Source organism: Ochotona curzoniae, unplaced genomic scaffold (assembly GCF_017591425.1).
Source record: "Ochotona curzoniae isolate NIBS_2020 unplaced genomic scaffold, NIBS_Ocur_1.0 contig_1014, whole genome shotgun sequence".
Lineage (NCBI taxonomy): Eukaryota > Metazoa > Chordata > Mammalia > Lagomorpha > Ochotonidae > Ochotona > Ochotona curzoniae.
In genome coordinates, this window is record NW_024464920.1 from 15096841 (window position 1) to 15123087 (window position 26247).

Sequence of the window (26247 nt, forward strand, 5' to 3'; positions counted from 1 at the left end):
ATGTTCTGGATTCTTAACACTTATGAGAGGCAGACATCCCTCCCACCCCTGCCATTCCATCAACTATTAACTTGGTTAATAGTTTAATTTTAGTGAAAGAAGAGCAGAAACTTTTTAGCTATTCAAGCTCATTTGTCTATTTTTCTATTTTTCCGGCCTGTGGGTATTTCTGCATGCCGCTTTGCATGTCTAGAGTCCTGCCTTTCCTTTATAAAAGTTTCCGGTTTTGGTTTTATTTCAAAATACACAGCTTCAACCCCTTGTGGACTTTCATAAGCTTTCTTGTGCATTTCAGATGAAGAACATAGTTGCGGCGGGTGCCTGGGCAGTGCCTAGCCCTGTCCGGAAGTGCTTGCGTTCACCATCTAGAGAGGAAAGGCCGTGTCCTCAGAGTAACTGAACAACACCCCATGTACGTGCTGTCTTTGGCATTGGAGAAAGATCAGTTTAGCCAATAGGAGCTAAATAGATTTTGACAGAAACTTACAAGCAAATGATTAGATGTTAAACACATTCTTGGTGAGAAGCGTAAAAGCAAGATGTTCTTCCTAAATGAAAACAGGTTGATATCATGGATTTTCTGTTGTCAGAGATTTTTTTTTTTATTCTCTGCCAAAGGTAGTTAGAATTTGGTTCTAAAAACACTTAAACTTCAAGAATCTATCCTAATCACCTGTGTGATGCTACATATTTTGATACAGAAATATTTGCAATATCAATCTATTTGCAGAAAATATTCTGTTGACAGAGAACTTGGGAGGATCTGGTTTTGCTTGGTCAACACAAAAACCAAGCTACCATAGATGACTTTGACTTGTCATCTGTGGCTTGTTTTTCTAGTCACCGGGGAAACTCCAGCATTGAAAGTAGGATGGTTTTCTCCATGACCTTGATCTTTCATCTGGTTCCTATATCATGTTCTTTGCTGAGCGACTTTTAAGTGCATTGCACTAAAGGAATACAGAGATGTGTTGACTGGCAGCTGATCCCAGGTTATTGAAGACTTTCCTGATTTAAGAAAAAAATCAAGGATTAATTTACTTTTATGTTAAAGGCAGATTTACAGAGAAAGGAAGAGAGAGCTCTCTCATCCTCTGGTTCACTCCTCAGATGGCCCCAGTGGTCAGAGCTGATTTGATCTAAAGCCGGAACCAGGAGCTTCCTTGCAGTTTCCCATGTGTGCAGGGTCCCAAGGCTTTGGGCCATCCTCTGCTGCTTTCCCAGGCCACAGGCAGGAAGCTGGATGGGAAGTGGAACAGGTAGGACTCAAACTGGTACCCATGTAGGATATTGATGCCATATGTAGAGGCTAAGCCTACTGTGCCACAGTACCAGCCCAGACTTTCCTGATTTTAACATACAAATCTCTGGATTCAGAGAGACCCCCACAGTTCCTGGTGACAGATACGATTTGTCACCTTAGTGAAATGTGTCTCCAGTTCGCAGAGTGTAGCCATATGATATGTTTGTGGCCAGTAGAATGAGATAGAAATGACATGGTGCCCAATTCTGAACCTGTGTCTTACCCTTTGCAAGTTTCCACTCTTGGTGCTTCTCCCACCCCTGAGAGAAGCAGGTCTGGAGATGTGTGTGGAGAGCAGAGGTGAACCTGGCAGAGTGGCCCAATCAAATGGACTTCTAGCAAAGCTATGATTACTTATATAAGAAATGGTGGTTGTTTTAAAGTTCTAATCATTAACATGATTTATTACATAGCATGTAATAAATATGAATAGTATATTATATGCTTCATTATATAATAAGTATAACATAGTACAGTTCACCCATACAAATAAGTTTTTGTTAATATAAGGAAAAAGGCTAAAAGTCTTGTGCAGATCATTCCTTACTCTCACAAGAGGTGTTATTATTATTGTCATGATTTTACAGTTGGAGAAACAAGATTAATAGAAAGATAAAGTAAATGCTGAAGGTGAACAATAGGGTTGATTTAAAACTTCTTTTCAAATTAATGTATCACCTTTAAGCCTTTGGGAGTTATCAAGGAATGCAAGCTTATTGTGACAGGCTTGAGCAAATCACAAGTGTAAGAAGAGTATTTCAGTAAGTTCATGGAGCATTAAGTTAAAAGATTTTTATTTAGGTTCAAAAAGTTTTGAAATCCATGCATAGGTTTTTCATAACGTCCATGAGATTTTCAAACACCTCCTGTATATATAACTTTAAAAATTTGCATAAAAATAATTTTATCTGTAACTCCATTTCTATGAAATTTCAGAAGTTAATAAGTTAATGTCATTTCCTTCCTTTCCTGTCTACAACTTGCCTCCCTGCCTCTCATTTCTCTGATTATTCCTCTTATTTACTTTCTTAAATGTAAATCCCCCTATATAACTTTCTATGTATTTTGTAAGCACACTTACTCATTTTAAATGATGATAGAAATGGAAATTCATATTGTTCTGAAGTTTTCTCCCTGGATATCACAGACAGCTTTCCATGGCAATCCATAGGAAGTACTTTATGCTTTATTCGGCAGTTTATTTCACAATTTGAAAATACTGTTCAAAATAAAACTTTTCAATTGTTTAATTTTACCCTTCCAAATGATAATTCCATGAACTTTTCATGGATCATTGTGCATAAATGAGTATGCTTACAGAAAGAGCTGTAGAAATCAACTCTCTTGCCAGCCAACTTCACCTCAATGTTCAGTGACTTTTTGTTTAAATAAAGTACAGGGAGCACCAAATTATAGCTGAGCTTCTCCTTCTGGCCGTGCTGCTCTTACTGGCGGCATCTTGTAAGGCAGCCAGTGAGGTGTGCAGCTGTACCCGTTTTCTCTTGGGTGAGGGCACTTATGTGGAGATCTGCTTTTGAATCTGATGTCCTTCCACTTCATCTGCATGTGTTGAATGCTTTAGGACGAATCAGTGATGAATGTCTTCAGTGGAAATGTTTGTACAGCAGGAGAAGGAAATCATGGAGTGTTCTAATTTCTTTTTCTTACTAATATCTCATTTTATGACACGGTTCCATAGGCTCTGGGATTCTCCCAATCCTTCCCCAAGCCCTCCCCCAATATTGATTTCCCTTATTATTACAGCAGTACAGCTCATAACCAGTCATAATTCCATCAGTGTGGGCATGGACCATGCAGAGTCCAGCATCTTATTGTCCAGATAAATTCAACAGTTTCATTTTCAAATACCTCTTGCATATTATAACTTTAAAATTTTGCATAAAATAATTTTATCTTAAAGTAGAGCTGGCAGAATATCATCCCCTCCAATGAAAAGCCACAACACAAATTCAACAACAGGAAGAAACATGGAAATTTACAACAGCATGAAGTTAATTGGCATGGTTCTGAGTGACCAATGTTTTAGAAAATGCAAGTTTTTAACCACATCCTGTAACTATTGACATCTCAATTTTAGTTTGGACATGACCAACTGCTATAAACCTTAAAATGGCTATAGGGTACTATTCAGCTGTCTCATCTTTTTTCCTTCATATTTATATTTAGCAGCTTATAGTATTCAACAGTGATTTTTACTGAACTTTGTGATTTTTAGGATAGTCCCAACAGGCTTATAACTCTAACAAGCCATATGTTAATGATTGAGGAGCAGAACAGTTTTAGGAGGGGTGTGCAGAGAAATCTTCAATACCTTAATGAGGAGTAACTAATCTTTATGTCCGACCTAGTAAGGTATATGGGAGTCCAAGCTGACTTTTTCCTGTCTGCTCTAAGCTTTCCTTATTGGTCTCTGTCTGTCTATCTGATCTAATTTTTGGGCTCCAGTGTGACCCTGATGGTCATTGCAAGAGAGGGTGGGAAGCCAAAGTTGAAACTAGGTAAAGTTCCTCTCCTGAGTCCCGAAGGAAGTTCTTCTGTTTCTGAGGACCACTCAGGGCTCCCAGCTGTTGTTCCGATGACATTAGATCCTGTGATGAAGGATTTGGACTTCTTCCATCATCTGGGAGATCCCATAGGGTATAGTTGACCTCAGAGTTCTCAGCCTACGAGGGCACTCCAATTCCCTGAGATCTCCTTAGCAGTTGGGATATGGTCCTTGGGGCCCATACTTTCAGTCCTTGGTGAGGTACTGGGAGTCTCCGGGGTTAGGATACAAGCCTCCTCCTGTCCTCCTGCTCCACTCTGGGGTCCCCTCCAACACAGAGTGTTCTTAGGGTACACAGACACTATACCGAGGGCTCAGTCACTGCCTCCATTTAGACTGTTAAGAAATGGTCACAGCTGGGCTTGGCACCATAGCCTAGTGGTTAATCTTGCTTTGCATTGGCTAGGATCCCATATGGCCTGCACCTGCATGGGAGACCTGGAAGAAGCTCCTGGCTCCTGGATCATGGCTCCTGGCTTTGATTCAGCTCAGCTCCGGCCGTTGTGACTACTTGTGGAGTGAATCAGCAAATGGAAGATTTTCCTCTCTGTCTCTCTGTCTTTATATCTGACTTTCCAACAAAATAAGTAAATCTTGAAATAAAGAAAGAAAGAAAGGAAGGAAGAAAGAGAGAGAGAGAGAAAGAAAGAAAAGAAAGAAAGAAAGAAAGAAAGAAAAAGAAAGAAAGAAAGAAAGAAAGAAAGAAAGAAAGAAAGAAAGAAAGAAAGGAAGGAAGGAAGAAAGGAAGGAAGGAAGGAAGGAAGGAAGGAAGGAAGGAAGAAAGAAAGAAAGAAAAAAAGAAAAAGAAAGAAAGGGTCACAGCTGAAGAGACTCAAGGGTCTCTGTGTGGTGTCGGCTTCCTTGGCTGGAAGGAAAACTTGGAGGAGAAGGAAAAGAGGAAACCTTTTTAAAAAGTAGAGCAAGAGACGGGGAGTGTTGGGGTAACATATGTGACATGCCTGGTGCAGAAATTGTTTCTTTGATCCAGAGTTATTGAGAATCATCCATGTTTCAGGCTCATTACTAACCCTTGGAAATGCAGGTACATCCTCTGTAGAATATTCACAGGTTCCAGGATCAGGAATTGGATGTTTTGGGGGGCTGTAATCAGTGTAACAAATACTTCTACCATTTAGATTTACAATTAAAAATGCATGCACTATGTTGTTCTCTGGGAAAGTTACACTTAGATGGAAATCAATGGTTCAGTGCCCAATTCACGTAGGTGGGGGAAAAAAGTCACACCGTTTTGAAAACTTCTGTTCAGAAGTGTTAGTCTTTGTCACTCATGAATCTCTTGCTTAAGATCTGTTCAATTTATGCTGGGCAAATGCATGACATGGAGAGCGTTTATATTGTTGCACAGATAGAAATGTTTCAGATGATTCATGAAGCTGCCCATTGTGAAATTAGCTTTCTCGGAAGCTTCCTTTTCTAGGAACTTGATATGCTTTCAATTTTTCTATTTAAAAAAGACCTTCCTGCACCACTTCTATCATGTACATCGTGCGAATCCCTGTCAGCAGTGACAGGAAGCTCACTTCCGATGGAGGGCTGGCTGCTCCAGGACACCTGTTGTACTGGCGGTGAAAATGAGATATGAACCATGTGCTTCCTTGCCCCATCACAGGCTGCCAGATGGCAAGCTCAGCTGTGCCTCCAACCCGGGGATCTTCACTGCCTTCTTCAGCGACCTGAGGTCCCCAGGTCCTCTGCATTTCATCTTCCACATAGTTCACATTGTGTGAGACTTGAATGCTGGGGGCCTTGAGAGAGCACTTGTCTTCCTTAGCGTTTGTTGTCAGTTCACTCAACATGTGCTTGTCAAGTGTCTACTCCGTGCCTGGCATTTGGCTGGGTGCTGGGGATAGCAGGATGAATGAAGCAAGAATCCTGTCCCAAGGAGATTATTTAGTCAAAGGATAAACCTTCCCTTTTGATCATGGCAAATGAGTGACAGAAATCAAATTTACATGGCCTTAAACATTGTGGAATGGAAAAGCCCAGAGTTAGTGCTCTCTGTGTATCAGGCAGGATCCAATCAGAGAAGCCTTCAGTCAATCAAGTGTCTTAGGGCTTTATTCCAAGAACCTGACATATATGACTTGAAGGTTAGTTAGCCAGTACCTATGAATTTGTTGTCCAGGGGGCAGATGTCATGCGTACTGGTTAGGGTACTGCCTGGGATGCCCTCTTCTCACCAGTGTGCCTGGGTTTGTTTCCTGGATCTATTCCTGACTCTGGTTTATGGCTAACACATTCCCTTAGAGGTAGCAAGTAGGGGCTAAAGAGGCTTGGCTACTACCATCAAACAAAGGGTCCAAATGGAGTTCCTGGCTCCTGCTCTCATTCTGGTGCAATCTTGACTATTGCAGGCATCTGGGAGATTTCTGTCTTTCAAATTAAAAGCAAAATTTAAAAAGCCTGCAGTCCTTACTTCTTATGGGGAAGCTGGAAGACTTCAGAGATAGTGGTCAGCTGTGGAAGCTGCATAAAAGGAGGAAGCGTGAAGGCAGTTGGCACCTGTGAAAGCAAGCCGACATCTCTGAGGATACACAGGAGCCAAGGTCAGTGTCTTTCTTACTTGTGGGACACGATGACTCCTTCCTGCAGAAAGAAAGCTGGTGCCATTTGTCACACAGCCAAGCGTACACCTCGCCTGGGGTTTGGGGAAGCTTGTAAGAGCACTCACGTGGGTGGCATTGGGTGTAAGCCTGGATGCCACCCCACGGCCAGCAAGGCAAGGGATAGTTGGGGCATGTGGTAGTGACAACGTGAACCTTTGCCTGGAGCTTTTGTGCATGAAAATAACACGAGTGCCTTCACTTCTGCCTTTTGAATCCCCTGTAAATTGTATTGCCCTCAAACCCGAAAGCTATAGTGGAATTCTGGGAGCGGTGGTGCGGTCTCCTGACTGGTTTATTGGGTAGGGGGCTGGCTGGCTGGCTGGGGGTGTTTAGTGTTGTTCTAACAACTCCCTGAATTACTTTTCCCTGTTCTGAGTTAATCGAAGAGGTTCTTGTTCTCGTTCAACTAAGTTTATAAAGATAGACTATCTCTTTCTCAAAAGTTCTAGAAAATCCTAACGCTAACATTCAGTCTCTGGCTTACTAAGGTACAATAGAGCATTCTTGTTGGGAACTTCTAGATTGTTTATCTTCCCCTGAAGTCAGTATGAGGCCAACCCAGCCCCATTTTAAACTACGAGCACCGAGGAGAAAGGACTAGAAATTATCTAAAATAATATCAAGTTATACATGCAAAAAAAAATCTAGAAATAAAAGCCCACTAAAAAGATAGTGGCAAATGTGGAAGCACAGAGCCCTCAACCAGGCTGGAATCCCAGCCTTATGCTGTTTGCCATTGTGGGCTTTTCTTTATGGTTTCAGCAATGTTCTTAGAGTCTCGAGATAAATCAGATCACAGGACAAGCGAAAACATTAGCCTAGGCAGTCGTTCCCCCAGAAAGTAGTTATTGAATATTCCACAGCGTACCACTCCTGTGACCAGCCATAATCCAACCAGGAGCGTGTCTAACGAGGTAGACAAGTGACTGAAGTTGCAACATGTCTTGAACACTGGAAGAGAAAAAATGTGTCTCTCCAGAGCAAAGCGGAACTTTCTGAGGAAGGCTAGCCAAGAGAGCCTTATAGAAAAGGAGCAGAATTTTCTCAGGTTTCAGGGAGCTGCTCTTATTAGCAGAGATGCACTGCAGCAGGGCAGCCTCATCTTCAAGGTTACAGAATGACCAAATGCGGCACAGCTGTCCGCAGTCGGGGGAGCCGGGGAGGAAAGGTGCTGTACACCAAGCTCATCTCTGCAGTGTCTGCTCTCTATGGGGTGAGCTTCAACAGGAAGCTCTGAACACAGCCGTCTCCAGGGTGCCATGTAACAACTTTGATATCTAAAGGAAGAAAATGGTGAAAATAGAACAAGGGCCTAGCTGAGAAAGCATGTCCAACACCCAGGGAATGGAGTGCCTGAAGCTGGCTGGTGGCGGTCTGGGTTAAGACAAGGGAGGTTTACAGAATGGCTTGTTGGAATGTAGTAACTTGCTGACTCTGAGCAGGCTGGGGAGTACCAGGAGCAAAAGCCAAGCCCCAGATCCTTGGCCAGTGTGAACAGAAAGGGAAGGCCACAGGGACAGAGGAGGAGACTCAGTTCAGCTGGGGGCATGGAGGATGAAAGTAACGGTCAGTGTGTCCAGGTGAATACACTGATGAGAGCTGAAGCTTCGTATGGGGAGTTGATGTTCTGTTCGGTTTATTTCAATCATGGAAGAGAATGTATCCACTCAAAATAGAAGCATATGTAAAAGTGTGGGCTGAAGCCCAGAAGTGGTCGGTAGATGAGATCGAATTGTCTCTTGATATCCTGATTCCCAAAATTTACTAGAAAGGGTGAACAGAAGCTGCGATTTATGGCTGTTACAGCAGGGGAGCGACAGCAAGTTGTGTATTCACTTTTTTTAAATTTCTAGCACAGAGAAGACTAGAGCAAGGCAAATCTTTTTGGACAGTTCTTTAAAAAACAAAATCCCCCTACTTCTCACTATCTGACATATCTCTGAAGAATTAGTTTGGTAAAGAAATGCATTTTGTAAAAGATTTTACTGGAAAGGCAGATTCACAGGAGGAGAGGCAGGGATCTGTCCGCTGGGTCACTCCCCAAATGGCTGCAACAGTTGCAGCTGAGCCAGTCCGGCCTGGGAAAGCAGCAAAGGCTGGCTCAAGCCCACGGGCACCTGCACCGACATGGGAGACCCAGAGGAAGTTCCTGGCTTCAGCTCAGTTCTGTTCTAACCTTTGTGACAATTTGGGTAGTGAATGAACAGATGGAAGAAATCCCTCTCTCTGTCCTTCTCTGTAAATCTGCCTTTCAGATAAAAATGAATGTCTTCATATAACTGCAAAGCAATTTTTAAATCTTTGTGTATCTACATCTTTCTTACAGAAATGTGATGTTTGTGCGAGAGAAATTCTGGAGACTTCAAATGTGAGCATTTTCAAGTGAGTGTGACTTTGTATTGAATGTGGCCTCAACTTTGACAGGAACCATACTAATTACACAGATTGAACAGAAAAGCTCTTGAGGGTTTAGGGAAAGTAGGATTCACATTTTCTTTTTTTTTTCTTTTGGGGCTAAAAAATGGCATAGGAATCGCTATGCATTAACTCTCCATGGCAGAGAAAAAAAGACATCTATTTTCCTTGCTGATTCTTCCTTAAGGTCAATTTCTTTTGGTTAGAACCAAAAATGCAGTGACCTTTGACCGGCTTGGAAATGTGGAATCTCTTTCTCTAGGTGGCAGTACAGAAAGCAGCTGGGATTTCTCAAGTGAGAACTGTAATATAAGAAACAAGGCTACCTTGTTAGCTCATTGCTCTTATGATGCTCTTCTACATTGCATTTGGTTTCACCTAAACCCTACCCTATGTATTGGGCACCTGGGCATAGATACCATACCTTCTCGGTTGTGGGACTGGTAAGAATGGGTTCTGTGTTACTAGTTAATAGTTACTGACTTATTGTCAGTTGGATCACACCTCCACATTTAGTTTCTAAATTCATGAAGATGTCTGCATCTGTTCTTCCTAAGCTGGGGGCATAGGAATCGTGTGCATGCCGGAAGCCAGGTTGGTGTTGGGGGAGAGAGCAAAGGAGTCAAACTGGACATCCTAGCCAACCACTTGCTTAGCAGCTCGGCAACTTTGAGCAAGGCACTTTAAAGTCTTTCACTTCCTTATCTATTAAATGAGACTATTCACCCAGGGTCCTCCTATTTTGCAGAATAAAACATCCCAATGGAATGTGTATTAATCAACTTTTTATACACAGAAGTTAAAATTCTAGTCTTCTGGATAGAATTTATATTGGACAGCAGAGTATAACAAAACAAAACTATACCATATGCATATGGTTTTCTTCACTATTACCAGCTTTAGACAAGTGAGCTAAAAACAGGAATATATTACCCTGCACTGTCAGCAGGTTCGAAGTCCAACGCTGATCTCAGTAGGCAAGGACTAAGGTACCAGCAGGCAACAGCAAGTTGTTCACGTTCTTTTTTGCATCATTTTCTCTTTGTGGTTTTAGGGGAAAATGTGTTGCCTAACTTTCAGATAATACTGACCTGTCTTGGCTTCTGGCTCCTTCACTCCTCCTTCAGTGTTACTATTGTTGCATCTTGTTTTGCTTAAGATTTATTTTTGATGGAAAGTTAGATTTCCAGAGAGAAGGAGAGAGAAAGATCTTCCATCTGCTGGTTCACTCCCCAAGTGGCCCCAACAACCAGAGTTGAGCTGATTCGAAGCCAGGAGCTTCTTCAAGGTCTCCCATGCAAGTGCAGGATTGCAAGGTTTTGAGCCATTCTTTACTACTTTCCCAGACCACAAGCAGGCGGCTGGAAAAGTAGAGCAGCCAGGCTATGAACCGGTGCCCACATGGGATCCTGGTTCATTGCAAGGTGAAGACTTTAGCCACTGTGCTTCCAGGCCGGGTCCAGTGTTGCATCTTTTCAACATCATTTTGTTCAATCTTGCTTTGATCACAGCTAAGTAATTGTCTTTCATTTTAAAGGGAGTGTTAGGGAGTTTTTTTTCCCCTAAATGACTGCAGAAGTGGGGGTTCCACTTGATTGCGGGGGCCGAAAGACTTGGGACATTTGATTTCCCAGACACATAAGCCAGGAGCTGGATTGGTGGTGGAGCATCCATAACTCAAACAGGTGCTCACATGGGATGCAGGCATTGCAGATGACAGCTTAACCTGTTAAGCTACAACGCTGGTGCTAAGCTGCTTCATTTGTAAGGATTCATGTGATTAGACTGGACTTAGGTGGCTAATCTGAGGTACTTTCTCTATCCCCATCATTACGTCTATAAATTTGAGCACATCTACAAGTCCCTTTGAGCATGAAATATAATTACAACTTTTGAGAATCAGAGGTGAACTTTGGGACATAGTATCTGTCCTGCCAATGACAATTAGTAACATGATAGCAATGCTGGAAGTTATTGAAAGCATGACTTTAAATTATCCAACCTTTCTCTTTGTTAGAATTTGATCCAACTTTAAATATTTATTCTTACCCTGCCACAAAAATCATTTCCCTGATAGTATTAGTTCGTTAAACCATCATTACTAGTTCACTCATTGGCTACCTTTCACAAGAGGTTCTCAGAGTGGCTGGCAGCAGCACCTCTTCTAAGAAGGAGCACTTGAGTCTCCTACATGCAGTCTGAATTTTCAATGTTCTACACTACTACACTCCCAAGACTTAATGGATTCATAGTTACACAGTGACTGAGGTTAATTGTAAGGGAACATCCTTTCTTTGTAACTTGCTGATGAGGAATTTTGTTTTCTTCTGTGGGCCAGAATTTCCTTTTGGGACTTTTTCTGGTTCAGGATATCTTGTTCAGAGCAAGGTGGCTGTAGATGATTCAGCATTTTTTGTTTGCTTGTTTCTTGAGCTGGAATTATTCTTCCTGATCTTGCCGCTGCTCATTGAGAGGTGATGAAGGAGTCTCCCATTAATGCCTTTTGTTATCTAAGCACATTGCTCTGTTTCATCAGTCACTGCTCAAATGGGAAGACTGGGTGAATGCATGAGGGCAGGTAGGCACCAGCATGGTTATTTCCTAAGTGGGAAAGCTAGGACTGAGAGGTGTCAAGATTTGCTCAAGGACACACAGTTAGTGGCAGTGCTGAGACTCGAGGAAAGTCTAGCCTGCCTCAAACTCATGCTTCCCAAGAGACTCGAGCCCATTAGAGGCAGCTACGAACTTGACACTGAGAGTATCACGGTGAAACCAGGACAGATGCTGGATACAGATCTCCTGAATTTAGGTGATAGACTAGTTTATGTGCATTTTTTTAATTTATTTAAAACTTTTTGATACAAACATGTTCCACGTATTCTGTGGCTATGGTTGTAAAAGAAAATAACCATACTTCCTCCCACCCGCTTCTCCCTCAGTCAAACTCTCCTTCTTAATTTTTACAGACATAACTTAGATCCTCTCTACAAGCACAGCTTAAATCCCCACTAACCAAAAATTGAAGTATGATGGCCATTTCCAAAGGGGTTTACTTAGAGACAAAAAGAGGTTGAAACACTCTCCAATGGAAAGGAAAAACTTAGTACAGCCATGTCCTGACCTAATGCACAAGCCGGCGGACTGCAGGGCACTCGGAGGAGGGGGCCTCAGTGACAGCTGATGTTAGCAGGAGGGAGCCAGGACTCTTCTGTGTTCATATGCTGTGTGCTACAGAAGCAGTGCTTAACCTCTAAACAGAATCAAGCTTGTGTTGCGAGTGAGAACGGTCAAGTCGGAAGTGGCACTCTGTTTTTTCTACATGTTCTGTATTTCAGAAGAGCTGACCGAGTAGCAGAACTGTTCATAACTAAGGCTGAAATCTCCTCTTGGTCATTATGTTACGATTTCTACGAAGTGAAGAATGAGAATCGTGTGACTTCTTGGGTAGTTCTTCAGATCTGAGTGAAGCAGCACGTTGTAGACAAGGGAGAGCTGGGAACTCAGAATTGCCTGATGCGATATGCCAGCTGATCAGGGGCACAGCAACCAAAGCAGCTAGCCGCCTGAATTTTCCTAGTAGATTATCACATCATGCTGGAAAGCTACCCCCCCCCCCTTCAGCAGGGTATAATTTGCTTAATTGAAATTTTTATAAACCCGGACACACATGTTAGAGTAAAAATGCAATGTCCTTTTGTCTTGCACCAATGTTCTATATTTCATGAAGGCAATTTTGTCTTGCATTCAAATTTGAAAGGGTGTTAAGTTTTTACTCATTTGTACTTAACAAGCCAAAAATTATGATGGCCAATTTAAGCTGCAAATCGTTTCCCTATTGAAATTGGAAAACCCTGGATAATAGGTGCAAGTTCAGTGGGCCCCATTTCCTGGAAAAGGCTGCTGTATATATATCCCTCATGGAAGCATCTTGAACAGTATAAGAAATACGTGGGCCTAAAGTCCTTGCTTTGCATGTGTCAGGATCCCATAAGGGCACTGGTTCCCATCCAGCTCCCTGCTTGTGGCCTGGGAAAGCAGTAGAGGATAACCCAAAGCCTTGGGACCCAGAACCAATATGGGAGATCTGGAGAGAAGCTCCTGGCTTCGGATCGACTCAGTTCAGCAGTTGCAGCAGGTTTGGGAGTGAATCACAGACAGAAAATTTTCCTCTCTGTCCCTCCTCCTCTCTATGCCTCTGACTTTCCAAGAAAAATAAATCTTAAAAAATGGAAGTTAGTACAGTGAAGGAGCACACTTGAGGAATGACTGTGGGAATTCAGTCCTGGCATAGATGCGGTAGGTGAAGTTTTTCTTTGATATATTTTAACTTGGTTACATTAGTCCTTCGTGAACCCCCATAAGCATCTACTTAAGAGTGTTAAAAATTATGTGCTAGGGATGCTTTGCCTTTTCCTAGTATCCTAATTTAAGCACAATTTAGCATCTGATAGCATTATATTGCCCCATCAACCAGTTCACTGCCTATGTCCCACTTAAAATACCCAAAACGGGAGTATATAAAATCCAGTTCAAAATCACATCACTAAAGAATGTACAAAGATTGGATATATTGTCAAATTTTAATGTTTTATCAATGTGAAAATGTATCATGTAATGGTCTATATTTGTTTTGAATATTTCATATTTATAAAACAAAAATCCACAAAGTCCTACTTATTAATACAAGCTGATCTCATGTTTGTCTTATGGCTTCCTGGACAGAACACTGAAGTTTAGTTCCAGTCTTCACTTATTCATTCCTTGGCCCAGAATTTCTCCTTTTTTTCTCAGTGGCCTGAGTCCTGGTCTTTAAGAGCTGTATCAGACTCGAGGGACTTGACTTTAATTAGCATAGGAAATGTTTCTAAGAAAATTTGAGAGGTGAAAATACTGTGTTGATCTGCTCGTTCACTCTCCAAATTCCCATAATATGGCAAATGCCTGTTGCTTGGAGCTCAGTCTAGATCCTTCATGTTGGAGGCATAAACTCCATAAACTCACTAAACGATCGCTGCTGCCTTTGAGCACCAGTATTAACAGGAAGCTGAGTCAGGAGTGCAGGCAGCTATCAGACCCAGGAACTCGAGTAAGGGGTTTTGGTGTGTCTTACTTGGGAGCCAGATGCTTGCCCTTCTCCTTACTTGGGCACACTGTTATTATCAATCGGATTTTGGTAGAAAATTTTGATAGAAAATAAGCAGACCATCTGCTCATGTCCCAAGGTGTGAGCGCTGGAAGCAGTTCTCTGTTGGTGTGGTGAGAACTGCTGGCCTCATTCTTGGGAGTCCTGATCCCAGCTGCAATAGTGGACAACGGCAGCGGGTCGAACGTGGGCCCATCTCCTCTTGTAAATACGTGAAATAGCAACTACCTGATTGATGTTTGTGTCCCAACCTACCCTGTCAGGGTTATCTTTTCCTTGATGTTCCCATTCCTCCCCAGTTAACTGGTGACAGTAAGCATGTCAAGCTTTTTTAGGAAAAAAAAAATGATAGAAGAAATGTAGTTTGTCCAAGTTTATCAGCTGCTTTCATGTGAATGGACAGGAAGTGGCTCGTATCAGTGATGGTAGGTGAGTCATTGCATGAAATCATGAAAATAGACGTTTTGAAGAGGAAATGAATATTTGCAAATGCTCCTGTAGTTCGTTGACTGAGTAATAAGGTATTTTTGAATGCCCATTTAGCTAAGTGCTATTCTTGATATTTGAGATGTAGCCATATGCAAAACAGATGAGGGTGGGGGTGGTGTTGTGACGGTGCTAACAATTTTCTACTGGCCATGTCTTACCTGGAACATTGTTGCAAATAAGGGCCCGTTGAGAGGTTCCCAGTGGGAAAACTGAGCAGTTATCTCCTTGTCTCGAGATACAAGAAGCCTGCTGGTTGATGCTCACAAGCAAACCTTGTTCCTTAACTCCCCAGTGAAGTGATGGGGTAGGCGCTGCTGCTTGAATCATTTGGGCTAAGTTGATAAGGATGTATATCATACTGTAGGGCAAAGATTTTTATTCTGCTGACTGTGTATAATTGTGGAAATCCTAAACGAAGGAAGTCCATGGTAGAGAAGTAACAAAATGTGAGAACCATACCAAGAAAGGCAGTAATAGTTGGAGCCAAAGGTAGTTTTGTTTTGCACACGCAGTAATGGTAGAATACAGCACCCAGCAGTTACTTGCGATGCACAGGTAGGGCTTTCAGGTATTATAATGTTTTCAGTATTTGTAGGTAACTACATTCCTTTAGAAACATTAGAAAATGACTAAAGGGGAATGAATAAGGAGACAGACTAAGTATTTTCCCATGTGTTCGTTACTTTTGCTTGGTTTTATAGCATTGAACAGTGCAAAACTTATTCTCAATAAAGTGTACTAAGTTCATCTTATAGAGCATATACTTTCCCCTAATTCTTCATGTATTTTGTACAAAAGAGGAAACACACAAGTTAAAATCATCCTTGACTACATTATTGCTAATGTAGTGTTTTGATGTATTTATTTAGCATATGTTTATAAATTAGCATATGTTTGTCTTATATAGGGTATAGTGAACTAGGAGTATGTTTTCTATTGCTGAAAACAAAATGTCAATGTAATATATTAGGAAAGTTACAAAGGAAGGTTTGTTTCTGGTCATGGTTCCTGAGGTCAAGGGTCAAGCAAGGGTGCATGTCCGGTGATGCTGAAACTATATCCAAGAGGCCAATTGCTTTGCTTGACAGGAGACAGGAAGTGGGCAGGTGTCTGTGGACTTGTTTTGAACTTTGTCATACAACGCAAGAAAGACTCTATCACCAAGGCTGCACCCTAGTGACATTCTATTATCCTAATCACTCCCCTATGACAGCTCTCCAAACATCAGAATGAGATTAAATTTGAATCTTCTCAGTACCTCATGGTTATTAGAGATTAACACATAATCTCCAGGCACACAGCAAAACCATTGCACCAACGTGGATATCAAAAACTCTGCACAGAACATGTTCATGATATGATAGAGTATGATAGAACATCTTTCACACAGATGGATCTCTAACAGTGCCTTAGAATTATGAGTCTGGTTCCACCTTCTGGGGTTAACTGCTACACTTTTTGAGGAAAAACTAGAGCAACTCTCGGTGCAGAAAATTCTTGCTTGTACAAAACGAGGGAGGCCTGAACATTTCCTCTTACCTGGTTCTCAAGCCCATTCAGAGAATGCATAGGGCGCATACTGCCTGCAGAGATGTTCAGTACTGGATGCTGACAGCTATATGTTATTAGTGAGCGTTCAAAATATCGACATCAATATTCTGAAAACCAGAAAATAGAGGTAAAATTTAGGGTAAGATTTAGGGTAAAATCTTGGACATTTGCCTACCTCACCCCCAGTACCTTGTAATGACGACTGACACATTTCTCTGAGTTGGTTTAGTGTCTCCTTAGCCCTGGATTTTCAAACTTCAGAAATACCACTTCTCAGGCCGTGGCTTTGTACATCCAGTGTAGGACTTGGAAGATCTGTGTTTTACAAAGTGTCCCTCGTGGTTCTGCAGAATAACCAGATTTAGAAGGTGCAGTCCTGGGAGATGTACGGTCCAGTTATCCCCTGGCAGCCTGATGGGCAGAAGGTACATACCTTGATTTACAGTGTGAACCATTGGTTCCCCTGAGAAGCCTTGCCCGGAAGACATTTTAAAAACACTATTTCAGGATAGTTGCGATGGTCATTGGAAATCCATGGCAAAGATTTGATGAACTTTGATATTACTTCCTCTCATTTAGTTTTATAAAAATGTCCCTACTCCTGTAAATGTGGAAATGATCTGTAGAAAAAAGTTCTCTAGAGAATAGCATATTTATTTCACACACATTAAGCTAAGCAATCATGCCATGTTTACACCCTGGAGCGTGTTTAGTCCTTGGTAGAAAATGAGACATTTAGCTTATTGTGGGCACATGAAGACATTGGTGATTCATTATGGCTTTCATTTCTAAGAAGGAAAAAAATCTATTAAACATAACACTAATATTTCCCCCCTTTTGTAGATTCATTTTGAATACTCTTATGTTTCTCAATCTTCATCTTTATCAAAAACATTTAAAAATTGTACCTTACAGTATACAACCATGTCTAGTTTTCAGTTGTCATAACACTGTAGGTAGATGAATTAGCTTTTTGGAATGAAATTGGTATTGCTGTGTTGACTGCTTTCTGCTGATGGGGATATATTTTGGTCTGTAACTTGCAGGCATGGTGAAGCTACCAACAGCTATATCTACTCCTCTGTTCTTCGGAGTTTAGCATATGATCCATGGACCAACTGCTCTGTTTCCATAGTAGTGATTGGTCTCGCTCTTACGCCAATCATCTACTGGGCAAGATAGTTAGCTGTTGTGCTTTTGTTTCTAATTTCTCGAGCTTGATAAAGTAGATGATGTATAATTTTGCTCACCAAGTGAGTTTATTTGTACAATGGCATGAATACTTGGAGGGCGGCAGAGAATAGGAAAGTAGATTTAAGACATCCTGTAATTATTAGTGCTTCTGAAGTTCTGGCAGTGTGAAAGCCCTGAAGTTGTTGTTTGAATTATCTTGAATTTGTACATTGAATCAGACTGCCAACGGTCTATCCTGGTACAACTATGACAGTGGACCTAAGGAACTGGTGGAAGGCTTGCATCTGCACTTCCTATTTCCCAAAGATAGACATGTTTTGATCAGCAGTCCCTCAACACTCTAAGTCAGCTGTTAGTAGTAAACTCGACCAAGGTATGCACTATCCGGAGTGTTCTGCGCTGGAGTTGAACACAGCTCTCTGGTGGCAAGCAGGTGTTTTGTGAAAGGAAGTGTCTTATTTATAACTGGCCCTGAAAACAGTAGGTTGGCTTGAAATGACTGACAGCCTATGCAGATGACTTTTTTTTCAGAGAAGCAGGATTCCTTTTTTACCTAGGGACAGATCAAACTAGTCTCTTTAGGACCTCATTGCTCCTGGCAGCAGTGTTTGACTTTTTTTTCCCCCTGATTCCATTCCTAATCGGTTCTGCTTGGACAGGGCTCTTTCCCAGAAGAAAGAGTGTGAATGGCATGAAGTTGAATATGAACATGTAAGGGAGTATTAAAGGAAATACAATGCAGAAGAAAAGCGTGCTGCTAGACGTGCCTATTGGGTGGGTTGTATTTTTCAGTCAGTGTTAAATTTACAGGATGTAGTTATTGTCGTGGAGAAGGCAGTACTGTTTTTGTGAGCCATGCAGCATAGTAATACAATGAATCCCTGTGACCCTCCTGGCTTTCTGGACTGGAGAGTGATTAGTTCTTGGGGGAATGGGATAAGCCCACTCATCAGGCTCACTTCTCCAAAGTAAATACTGTCTGGAATTTTATGTTTGTCTTCCCTTTGCAGCTTGTAGAAGTAGTTTCTTTTTGTCAAATATTTCCCTTATGATCTGAGACGAGACAAAGTTTTATGTTCTCATGTGATTTGCCTGGTTGTTTCATTGCTACTAAATATGCATATTTTCTATTTACATGCATGGATACACTGGGAAATTACATTTTGGCTTTACAGATGATCTTTCTTCCTTAAATAATTCATAAACATTCTCAGTGAATATTTTTATCTTATCATAAAACGAATTCTTTAAAATTGGTACAAGCCTACTCCTATCCATAGACACTTAATGGAAACGATGTCTCAACCGGTCCTCTCGCTCCAGGGAAAGGCCGTTCCTTAGTGGCAAGATTCATGTGGTACCCCTTGGTCCCTTCGATCCTCTACCCACCAGCCTTCTGCCCCTCCTTACCCCATCCTTAAATCTGGTGAGGCATTTTTCCTTAAACACACTTATAGAATTCTTTATAAAATTATGTATAGAATTATAAAAATTCTTTAGAATGCTGTTGACTCCTGCTTACTGAACCAGAACAGGGGAATGATAGAGATGAATGGGGGTGGGAGAGAGCAAGAAGGAATGGATGCATTTTTTATCATTACAACTTGATTAGTCCTTATCACTAAGAGATGGACTAGCCAAGAGGTCCTTAGCTCTGACCCCACTGTCACCCAAGGGTGAATGAAGCAACACTCCCACCCAGCGCGTGGCAGCACTGTGGTTCCTTCCGCTCCAGTGTCTGGAGATTCCACTAGGCCTAGAGTTTGTATCCCGCCACCTAGTGGCCATTCTTGCTAACTGTGATCTGATGTCCCCACAAGGGTTTTGGGAGTCAGATCACATTCCCACTTTTTCTGGGTGAGACAGTGAGGACTTTGTGGCATCGATGACGGGCTTAGGGGATAGAATAAGTGAATGGTGTCTGTCGAAGTAGACCGAATCAACTCTAAATTCTAGGGTGGCAAATCATACAGATGATCCTACGCTCACTGCTGATTCATTGTTGATGATTTCTAATAACTACGCAAGTACACAAGATGAAGGACCAGTGAGAACTTGGCTTTCTGAAGGAGCTGTCCACCTTTGCAGCCCTGAGGCCTCTGCTTCCCTGCTTTCCTTTCTGCATACAATTGCTAGTCTCCCGCTGCCCCCTGTGAGCTGAATCAATGCACAGTGGGCAAATTCGGACTCCCTCTGTCCATCTGGGCAATTATTTCCTGTCTGATAAGGTACAACTATTTCAGATAGAACGATTTCTCCCAACTTGGTTGAGAGTTTAACTGCATTCAAGTCTATATGAGAATGTGTGTATGTGAAAGAAGTAAAGTAATGAAGAAAATAAAACCCCATTTTTAGTTAGAAGTTTGAGAGAGAGACATCCAGGTTGTCCATCTGCTGGCCATCTGTAGCAGGAGGGGCTGTGTCAGGCTGCAGCCAGAAGACTGGAAATGGATGTAGGTCTCCCATCTGAGCAGCAGAAACGTAAGCATCGGAACCCTCGCTCTTGCCCAGAACTGACAAAGGAGCTGAACTTGGAAGCCAGGTTCTGTGATCCAGGGTATGTGTGCCCCAAGTGCGTGTGTTCCTACCAGATACCCTGGCTGAAAACAGGATATTTTTAACAACTACCTTTTTGAGGCAGTGTTGATGACTAAGTATTGACTTTGCTAGACTTTTTCCAGCATTTCTATATTCAGCACATTTATATACATGAAAATCTTCCTATATACACACATCAGGTTTTCATAAATGAGACCTTCCAATGGTAATGGTGACTACATCTTTTCTCAGTATGTTTGGGGAGATATACGTCCATTTCTATATTTAGACTGTAGCATTCTGTTCAGTAGATTCAGTGAACTCCATAGCATGAATGCCTCTTAATGTTAAAAATCACTTGCGTTTGACATAGTAGTTAGGACACTTCTTGGGTTACCCCTACATTAATATTGGAGCACCGGTTAAAATCCTGGATCGTAATACCCCAGATTGCAGCTTCATGCTAACATGTACTCAGGAAGACTAGGCCTGAGTTAGTCGAATTCCTGCTAGCCAAGTGGGGGAGGGACTCACAGTGGGGTCCAGGCTCCTAGGTTGGGTTGTCTCACCCATGCAGAAAGCATGTTGGAGTAAACCAGCAGATGGGAGCTCTCTGTCACTGGTCTGTCCCTCTGTAGTCATATCATTCAGATAAAAATATATCCACTAGAGGGCACTTGAGATGACCCTGCCCTGTGTGATCTGTGAGCACAGATCATTGTGCACCTACAGGTGTCTGTGTGCAGGCCGGAGTCCAAGAAATGGGCTCATTGGTCGAAGTGCATGTTTGAAATGTCTTGATAAACATTCCCACGCGTACGGATCATTACAAGGGCGTTTTCTCACGTTTTCGGGCTGATGGAAATACTTGAAGTAGTGGAAGTTTTAGACCTGATCCTCCATGTGGAGAAGGCTTTAGTTTCCTGACTTCCAACCGAACAGTGTTTAGTCCCTGGCCTGAGACAAGGAAATACAGCAAGGGCTTCTGTTTGTCTTTCCCTCGCTTTTCCTCTGGAGGTTTCCAACCAGAAGGCAGGACTCTGCCCTCGAGGAGTGCTCCCCATGGACTCACCTGGCTCGCAGAAGGGGCACCTTTTGGTACTCATGTTGGATAAACGCACACATACAGAAGATACTTGTGTGTGTGATTAGAAACAAGTGCAAAAAAATGCTCATTACAAAAAGTATGTTTTAAATGCAGGAACATATTCAGAACATTATGAGCTATGGTTTCATAACCAGAGATAATAAATTTTAATACTTTAGCTTATATTCCATGAGATACATATCTTTTTAAAAGTGAAGTTGGGCTTTACAGTGTTATAACATCTTGCAGTCTGTTTTGTTTTCCACACCTGAACTTCGTACTGTAGTTATATGCAGTCTCTTCAATGTTTGGTTTAGAGAAATTGAGACTTTCAACTAGCTCAGAAGTTATAAAGATGGTCTCTGTTGCTTCAAATTCAAATATTTATGACCCAATCCAGACCAATTAAAACTGTTTACATTTTGTTATTTTAATAGTTATTTAGTGCTTACCATATACCAAGTGATTTTTGCAGTGCTTGTGCTGTGGAAATGGTATTCGCAATTGTCAGGACTATCTTGAGAGACAGGTGTTATGATGAGCATTTGGTAAAATGGAGGAGTGCCATTCAGAGAGGGCAATTTCCAGAAGGATACGAGGTTGTCAAATGGTGGGGTTTGTATTAGAAACCAGCTTTGCTTATAAAACTACCATATTTAAACCTGCCTTGCTGTCTGGATAACAATATTTATGTGTCCCTTCCTCTTCTCGCTGCTGTTGTGTGTTCCCAATTTGACTGGAAGTAATCTCCAGGGGGAATTTAGAAGCATAGGTTAACTTTTTCTACTTACCTGCGTGCAGCTACAACTCTTACCCTTCTTTGTTGGAAATGGGTGTTTTGGGAGAGAGCAGAGAAGCCATTGTGACAGCTGAAACTTGAGTGCCATCTACTGGTTATAGGATTTTATGCATTTTTATAGTAGGTGGATTGTCTGCATTAAAAATCAGTGAACACATCCTCCAGGCCATAACCAGGGAGCTCAATAGGAAGTGGAGCAACTGGGACATGAACCTGTGATCATATGGGATGTCAGTGGCATAGGTAGAGAATTTGTCTGTTATGCCACCGTGTCAGCCCTCGCATAACTATTTTAAAGCAAGTTTATTCCAAGAAATAAATCCGAACAAATACCAACAGCTTACATGCTTTCATTCTGTTAGCAATATGCAGGAAAGTGATTAAATACCTTGCAGAAATTCTATAAAAAGAGCCTTGTCCTTCTGGTAGGCTTGTCTCCAGCATGTTGTACATGGCCAAGGGTCCAGCAATGGTCATGGGGCCTGTGACAAGGAGAGAGGGGATGGATTAGCAACTTCCACAGTATCAAAGATACAATATCTTGCTAATACTTACGAAATATATCTTGTATGATTTCAGCCAGTAAAGATAACACTGGCTTCAACCAGCTACCATTTTATGTTTGGGATACCCATAAGCCAGTATTTTAGTTATAACCTTCTGGAAGTTTCCTTGGTATAAATTGCATCCCCCAAGGTAAGATTGCCATTTCCTTAGCTGTCCTTGCTCAGCTCTAGGAGCTGAGGTTGTTCAATGCTGAAGCAATCGCTCAGAAAATATCAAGCTCCCAGAGAATGATTTCCCAGGGTCAGAATCTTGGACATATTTTGATATGCTCACAGCATTCCTGCTTTAGTCCCATCAGCTTAGAATGTACTCTTCCAGTTTTAATATGAGCACAGCTTTTTAATCAGCCTTTGTGTGTGTGTGTGTGTGAGTGAGAGAAAGAATTCTAAATGTCACTTGTGTTGTGGAGATCACATCTTGGGTGATTCTGTTGGGCTCTTTCTGGAAACATTGCTGCTTTCCAGGGAGTGAACAATTCTCAAATAGCCCAGTTATCAGAGAATTTCCTTTGACATGTTCACTCCTTTTAGCTCTCTTTTCCTGTGGTAAGGGGTATTGATTGATCCACAGCCCACATTAATTCACGACCTTATCATTCCTGATAAAGTTGACTGTGACCTCAGTATCAGCTCAGTCCTTTACCTCACTCTGCGTGTATTCATCTATTCAACTAACACTGAAGGGTCAACAAATGCCAGGTTGTGTCCTGTGTACTGGCAATACAAAGCTGTAAGTGACAGAGCTAGATCTGAAGTGGGACAGCCAGGACTCTAAGTCCAGGGCCCAGCCACAGGGAGCTTACACTGTAGTGAAGGATGGGAGAGTGAGAATAAACACATGGAAACAGGAACAAGCAGGACATCAGAGGTTGAGATGGGTGATGACTGGATCAGAACTGAGGCCTGCGACAGATGGACTTGGATGTGGGTCAGCCATTGTAGACCAGATGAAGACCTACCGGTAGCAGGAAGTAAAATTGGAACTGGGACCCACTGAATCCACCCAGGAGCCATGTCATTACTCACTCATTTCCATACACATTCAGCAATATGAGCTCCACCAACATTCAACCGTGTGACTTCTCAGCCTCAGGAGATGAAGATCATACCATGAGGGGGTCTTATTAGGAAATAGGATTGGCACATCATGCCTCAGTGCAGCCCAGCTTAACCTGCCAGTGTCATTCCCAAGAGGCCATTTGTCAGGGAGGAGACCTTGAGAAGTAATGGGTCTTTAATTAGGGCTGTTTCAAGTGTTTCAAGTGCTAGACTCTCAAACCTTGGAAGAACGCTGATCAGTGAAGCTTTTTTGTAGGTGTGTACCACCAAAAACACTATGCCCAATTGATATGTTGGAGTTGCTCCGTAATTATTAGGAAGTATGTGTGTGTTTTAATGAATAAATTGACGCAACTATGTAGTTATGGATGAGATTCCTTCTCCCTCCATGACCATCTATTTGGTTGAAGTTTTTGCCTTAATTCCTTTAATACATTCCTACAGCTTCTCCATCCCAGTCCTGCTCCATGGTCATATGAATACAGAAAGACAAGTTCACATGACTTGACAGGAAGGGTACTTGGTGGAAGATTTGTAAATTGCTGTCCTTTACGCTTAATAGATTGATGTGATTATTTATGCTCATGCTAGGCTAGTAGGTGTGCATCTAAAGGAAATGTGGGGCTCAGCTTCTCAAAAGAAGTTCTGTGTAGTGACTAAGGCTGCAGGTGCTCAGGAAATCCCATAAAGTCTCGGGAAATTCTAAATAGCCACACGCACGTCTATCCTGATGGAGAGAGTGGCATACCAGTACTTTGCTCTTGTTGTCTCTCATTTTGCGTTATTAAATCTTGCATAGGATGATTGCTGAGTAACAAAGATGGCATTTTGATACTTGCCAATTCACATTGACAATATGTTGAATGGCAAATGTGTTCAAGAGGTGGGTGTTGTGGTACAGCAAGTTAAAACATACTTGGGACGGCTGTATCCTTTATTGGAGTGCCAGGGATTATGCCTTGCCTCTACCTCTGATGCAGCTTCCTGCTCACACTGCCTTTGGGAGGCAACAGGTGATGGCGCAGGTACACAGGTCCCTGAGGCCCCTGTGAGATCTCTGGATTCCTGTCTTCAGCCTGATCCAGCCACAATTGCATGGGCATTTCGGAAGTAAGCCAGTAGATGGAAGATAATCATATCCTCTTCTCATGTGCACACACTACTTGCTTGTTCCCCTTGTGACTCTACCTTTTCCCTAAAGGTTTATTTTATTTGAAACCCAGATTTATAGAGGAAGAAACAGAGGACTTCATTTGTCTGTTCACTCCCCAAATGGCCACAGCTACCATGACTGGGTCAGGAGATTCTTCAGGGTCTCCTACATGGAAGCATGGCCCAAGTTCTTGGTCCCCTATGCACTGTTTTCACCAGGTCATTATTAGGGAGCTTGATCAAAAGTGCAACAACCAGGACTCCAAAAGCTGCCCATATGGGATGCTGATGTCGATGGTGTCTATAACTGCAGTGCCACAACACTGGTCCCTCTTCTGCCTTGCAAAATAAATACTAAAATGATCTTCAAAAATGTATGTCTAAATCCTAATGCCTGGAATGTGTGAATATTACCTTATTTTGTAGGAGTCAATGTTGCCTTATATGGATGTCAGGAGGAGGAGTTTATCCTGAATTGTCTGGGAGCACATTAAAAGTGGTTGCATGTGTTGTGATAAATGGAGCGGAACAGAAGAACATGAGGCTGTCGGACCTGGGAGCCCAAGACTGCAATGACACAACCACAAACCAAAGAACATCTGGAGCCATCGGCAGCTGGAGAGGTAAGGCAGGGACTCTGTCCCTGGAGATTTGAAGCCTGGCTGACTCCTTGGTTTTGAGCGTCTGACCTCTGGAGCTGTGGTAAGTCATCTTGTTGGCGTAACTTTGTTACAACAGGTCTAGGAAGTGAGGGAGACACCATGTGGTAAGATCTCTTAAAGAACGTGAAAGACCTCATAGTATGCAGAAGCCTGAGACCTACAGATTGTGTTAATGCCTGTTCAGTTCTTTCATGGGTTAAAGTATGTTGTGAACCACCAAGATTGTAGCATTTCTCCGTGTCCTTAATCGGTCACTTTTCCACCACGGAGCATATATTAATGCATTTCACCATACTCTAATGTTCTACAGCACGGAGTTCTGTACTACTAAAGGCTCCTTTGCAATGGGACACAGTAAGGATGTTGGGACAAGGTGGAGAAGGGCATTGTTCTTGTACAATGCGCACAGGAAACCACTGTGAGCAGAAGAAAATGCTTTTGCAAATATCTGGTGTTTGCTTGGCACAGCTTCTGTTGGATTAAGCTTTGCAAAATATTCCACAGCTTTTGTTTTCTTGATTGCTATGGAGTCGGTTAACTTCTCAAGACAAGCTGGGGCTGGGCCTGTGGGAAACAATTGGGGAATTAAGTGACTGCTTGGCCACAGGTAGAAGGGAATGGCTGGCTCAAGATGTTATTTGGAACAATAATATTCATATTTTGTGCACGCCCTCCTGCTCCCTCTACTATTTGTCTTCCTGTGTTAGTCTCTTGGAATTTTTTGCCAATGTAAGAACCCAGTGTTTATTGGGGGCATTTTGGTTTGATGATGTGAAAGTAATGGCAATTGCATTTGTTTTGGCAATGCTATGTGTGCCTGAGGCAGGGAGGGGAAAATCGGGAAGCCAAACAATTATGCATTGCACATGAATAAATACGGCTAATAGAAAAGATCTGGAGGGAAGTGTGGGTTTCAAATATAAGGGAAAAGTAATATCTTTGCAGGTTCTGATTTGAAGTTTGGTGTGTTTTCCAAACTGTAGAGGATATTTAGGAAAACATGAGCCAATCTCCTGCAAACTTTCAGGTAGGAAAAGAAAATTTTTAAGTAGCTTCAACTGATGGACCTTGACAATGGTAAGAAGAAATTCCAGAA

General features: G+C 42.1%; 1 long non-coding RNA gene across 2 annotated transcripts in view; it reads left to right on the top strand.

Annotated features, from left to right (window-relative positions):
* Nucleotides 1-26247, top strand: part of LOC121157062 — a 196391-nt gene that overhangs the window by 39474 nt on the left and 130670 nt on the right. For both annotated transcript variants that reach the window (XR_005883980.1, XR_005883979.1), the window contains exon 2: nucleotides 24916-25112. This is a non-coding gene — a long non-coding RNA (uncharacterized LOC121157062). The remainder of the gene's footprint in view (nucleotides 1-24915; nucleotides 25113-26247) is intronic.